Genomic DNA, 5,000 nt, shown 5'->3' on the forward strand with positions numbered 1-5,000 from the left:
CTGCAGTAGCAGCCTCTACTCCTCTGGGAAGGCTTTCCACTAGACCAAGGGTTGCAACCCAAATGCTAAGCAGAGCCGTTTTGTCCTTTAAACAAAAAAAATCAAACCACTTTGGGAGCCACAACATCTCGACTGTGAATGTGTCTCAGTGGGTGCTGATGTACTAATAAAGACTAAAACATATAAACTAAAACTCAGACGGACGTTGCTCTGCTTTAGTCTTCAGCTCAGCTACAGCTGCTTTTCTCACATCTCCAGCAGGAAACTTTTCCTCTAAACTAGATCAGTTTCTAGTAAAACGTCTCTCAACGATCGAGTTTTTATGAGGCTGAAGTCGCTTCCCATTCGCCAGCTTTTCTTTCGAATTCTTCCGTTCCACCTTAAACGGTGCCAGAATGTAACTGCTACACCATTTAAGGTGGAACGGGAAAATTGAAACAAGAAGCTGGCGAACGAGAAACTTCAGCCTCGGGACTTTTTAGCGTTTCAGTTTCTCATTGCAGATTAAACGTATCAGGAAACCAGCTGGAGTGACTATAAACACTAATCAGTCCATCCGTCTCCAGATTATCGATGTTCGTCTTAAATCTCTCTCTTTGCCGTTTCATAGCTACTAGCTGGGCGAGACTGTTGTCTGTGTTGCTATGGTGACCAGCCGTCTGCGCTGATCTTCAGGGTTAAAGGGTGAATCAGCAGTTCTACATTAACTCCAGCGTTTAAGACCATTTACTGTTAAACTGAGTTGAAGGATCAGCAGAGCTTTATTTTACTGTAGAGGAGGATTATTTTATTATTACCTGCTGATCTGATTCAGCTGTGGAGCTCCGAAGCCACATGTTCTCCACCCCTGCAGCAGATGCTGGAGCATTGCTGTGTGGACCTGATTGCATTCACCGGCACGAGCATTAGTGGGGTCAGCTACTGAAGTTGGATGGTCAGTTCTGGATCACTCCACCTCATCCCAAAGGCATAAGGAGCTCAATCACACAGATCTACTGCTCCTAAAGTGTGAGGGAGCTTTTAGAGGTGGACGTCTGGTTCCTGTCACCACCACTGTTAACAGCCCTGACTCTGCGTGTTTCTCTAAAGCGGAGCATTTCACACCAAACCGCTGTGGGTGAACTGAATGACCCTTCAGACTATTACTTTACAAAACTTTCACGCTGGGGCTTCTGGATGATCAGGATCTGCCCGGGTCCAGACCAACGACAGGCTGAGGACTCGGTACTGAGCCTGGCATCAACACAGGTGGTGCTCGTGGCCGCAAACAGTGAAATAAAACCAGACTAAACGTTGGATGTGACTTTCGTTTCTGTCTGAGGAGATGAATGACACTTTCATTTTTGAAGGGAAATGCCCAAAAGCAGATACACCGGCTGTCAGCCACCGTTTCGCCGCTTGTTCGGTTAGGTTACAACTCGGTTTACACTTCCGAGCTAACATGCTAAAATACCGTTAAGCTCGTTAACCGAACAGTCTAAAAACAACCCAAGACGACGGCAGACCGCCTCTTACCTCTCCGGCAGGCCACCACGTCAGCTTCCTTACACGGAGAAGTCGGGGAGACCCACTCTTCACCCTGCCTATCGGTCACACGGTCATAATGAGATTATATTTATGTCCGTTTATGTTTTTAATGCAGAACTCAGCGCTGTCGACCGTTACGCCTTTTACTTAAAGCGACGTGCAGTTGCCAGGTTACAGCCTCTCTCTCTCTCTTCTCTCTAAGTCTCTCTCTATGTCTCTCTCTCTCTGTCACTCGCCCAAAGCTTTCGCCGGTGACGTTAGAGCCAACAGAGCCACCGCCGTCAGCCAATCAGAATACTCGTATGCAAATTTGCCTCCTCAGTCGCCCAGTTTCTGCGGCGGACAACTTGGACAGGGGAATTCCACCAAATTTTCAAAATTCCTAATGATCTCCGCCCTGACGTCATTCAGAGCGGTTTGTGAAGTGGTTCCCTGCAGAGAAACCTGAGTTCTGTTTAGGCAGAAGCGCTGTCCGACTTCTCAGAGGACAATTCAATGCTTCCCTGCGGACTCTTATTTCTTTTCAATGGTGGTGATGGGAACCAGGGGTCACCATGACTGCGACACTTTATTTAGTGCCCCAAAACCACCAGAGAACCTACACGCGTCTCCTGAGTGTTTTATCTGGAATGTTGACGATGGTCAAAGAGTCGAAAAACGTGAAATAATAAGTGGTTTGGGGACTATTTTGCCTCGCAACGCCCTGGATGTACCCCTCCACTATACATGGACCAACATAAGTGGATTAAACCACATTCAACATATTGAGGATTAATAGTGAGCACGTTTTATCACATGTGTGACTAATGTTGTCTGGTTTAGCTGCGTCTGGAAGCCTCGCAGAGAATCAGCACAGGTAACATGATCACCCGCGCTGTTTAAAGCCCGCTGATGAGGTGACCGAGCTGACCAATAGCAGCGCTGCATTTTCTGACATGCGATGTCTAAAGTTGTTTACGTTTCCACCCGCCCGTATTCCGGAAAGCCCCGCCTCCCTGCGCTACGATTGGCTACCGTTGTCGACTGCCCGCGCTACGATTGGCTAGCACGTCACCCTCGTAGCAGTCTGGCCAGAGGTTTGGCGGAATACGGGTAGGAAAACAACAACACGTACTGGAAAAATGCGGTGGAAATGCCAAGATTACAGCCAGCCAGGCTCTTTAGCAACCACTCTTACAGGAGCCCTCAAACGAAGAACCCTCTGAGTCATGGATTAAGCCTAGACTAAAGTGAAATGATAAGAAAAAGCCCTAGTCTAGGCTTAGACTTGCACTTATTCGGAATCTTTGAAATGTTTATGCTAAATTTGAATTGACGAATGACCTCGGACAGATATACTTGAGCATCACATTCAACAACCCTGCTTCAAAATAAAGCATGTTCTCTTTCCAGCTGGTTTATGCTGGTCTGGTGCTGGTTTAGGTGGTCAGCCAGCACGGTCAACATGCCAGCATCCAAAACACAACATATTTAGTTTTGCTAGTTTTGCTCGTGGCCAGCCTGTTTTGCTCTAAATCACACAGCTAGGCCCAAAGACCTCTGATTAAAGGGGAATACCACCAGTTTTTCAAAAATATCTGCATAATTCAAAGGATGAGATGCAATCAAACTCATTCTGAGCTGTTGGGGGCAGTCGTGAGCTAGGTAGTCCTTGAGCAAGACACCTAACCCCCAACTGCTCCCCGGGCGCCATGCATAGGGCTGCCCACCGCTCCGGGCAAGTGTGCTCACTGCCCCCTAGTGTGGTGTTTCACTTCACGGATGGGTTAAATGCAGAGGTGGAATTCTATCCCGTTTGTGGGATTAAAAGAAGTATCACTTAACTTAACTTGCATGTGAAATGAGGAACTGAAGAAACTCAGAAGCTGACTCAGTGGTAGTGATGGGAACCAGGGAACCGTGACTACCACACAAATATAGCCATTTTCTTTACTATCCAAAACCACCAGCGAACCTACACGTGACTTCTGAGTTTTTATATGGACATTGATGATGGTAAAATAGTGATAAATCATTTAGAAATCGCTTTCTATATGGATTATTTGCCACGTATTACCCTGCGTGTACATCTCTGCTGTAAATGGACGATGAGAACCCCCGTTTGAAGTGGAAAGATGACAGATTGTGACATGAGTGGACATCAGTGTTGACAAACTGTATGTCAGCATACGGGATAAGGGCCTCTCGACTACGTACGATGGGTCTTTGTGTAATTGTGTGGAAATACAAGGGAAGCTTGTCTGGGAAAAGAGCCAACTATGCGAATGGTAAATATATCAGCATTGCTCAGCCATACCAGAGACAGACAGAAGCAGAGAGAAAGGAAGAAGTAAAGAGAGCAGGAAAAGAGAAGTCAAATCGCTGTGGTTTTGAGTTTTGTAGGTCGGGCCACGTTACACTACACTCACGTGCCACCCCGCTCGAGCCCCAGACGCTGACAGAGGCCAGTATAATCACTCAGGATAGGTCCGGCTGCCAGAAACCTCCACCAGTCTCCATGCACCACCACTCAGATTTAGGTCTGCTGCCGTCATTGATTTCTTTCAGATTCTTTCAAGTTTCCCACAGAGTCTTGTGCACCACACAAGTACAGAACAACTGGACCCTCAATCACTGTTCCTTACATTAGAGCAGTTTAGAAGACTATTATCAGGAACACCAATTGTTCCTTAATCACTATTCCCTACATTAGAGCACTATGGAACATCATTATAGGGAACACCAATGGTACCTTAATCACTGTTCCCCACATTAGAGCACTGTATAACACTATTATAGGGAACACCAATGGTCTTTAAATCACTATTCCTACATTAGAGCACTATAGAACACTATTATGGAGAAAACCAATGGTCCTTTAATCACTATTCCCTACATTAGAGGGAAAAAAAGGGTTCTGTTATTGTTCCGATGCCAAGCTTGTAATAATAGTAGAACCCTTTTAGGGCTATAAAAACCCTATTTCAAAAAGGTTCCATATGGAACCACATATAACACATTCTCTGAAGAACCATTTCACCATGCAAAGAGTCATGTAAGTATGGAAATGGTTCTTTGAGTGCTCATGGTTCTATGGAACCACTGTCTTTGCTAAAGAACCCTTGAAGAACCATCGTTTTTGACAGGGTAGTGTGGATTCTGCACTTTTCTACTACACATCTATTTATGGCTCTAACAGGAGGAGCTTTTAGTCTAAACTACGCCGTCTCTGTACGCTGGCTTTACTTTATTCCTGGACTGATCAGCAGTTTCTATAAAAAGACACACACACACACAGAGACACACACACACACACAGAGACACACACACACACACACACACACACACACACAGAGACACACACACACACACACACACAGAGACACACACACACACACACACACATAAAGAATCTGTTCTGCAGTCGTAGCCTCTGCAGCACCTGCCTACAAGTTTAATCAGGATGTTACATGATCACTGAGACCAGCAGACAG

General features: G+C 45.9%; 1 protein-coding gene across 3 annotated transcripts in view; it reads right to left on the reverse strand.

Moving 5' to 3' along the window:
* The window catches only part of si:ch73-21k16.1 (phosphatidate phosphatase LPIN1), a 50,925-nt gene that overhangs the window by 39,095 nt on the left and 6,830 nt on the right, over positions 1–5,000 (reverse strand). The window contains exon 1 of one of the 3 annotated variants that reach the window (XM_017714732.2): positions 1,516–1,714. The exons of the other annotated variants lie outside the window; for them this stretch is intronic. The gene's annotated coding sequence lies outside the window, so the exon portion shown is untranslated. Of the gene's footprint in view, positions 1–1,515; positions 1,715–5,000 lie in introns of those variants that run through there. 3 annotated transcript variants of the gene reach the window in all.

This window comes from Pygocentrus nattereri, chromosome 4, assembly GCF_015220715.1.
Source record: "Pygocentrus nattereri isolate fPygNat1 chromosome 4, fPygNat1.pri, whole genome shotgun sequence".
Lineage (NCBI taxonomy): Eukaryota > Metazoa > Chordata > Actinopteri > Characiformes > Serrasalmidae > Pygocentrus > Pygocentrus nattereri.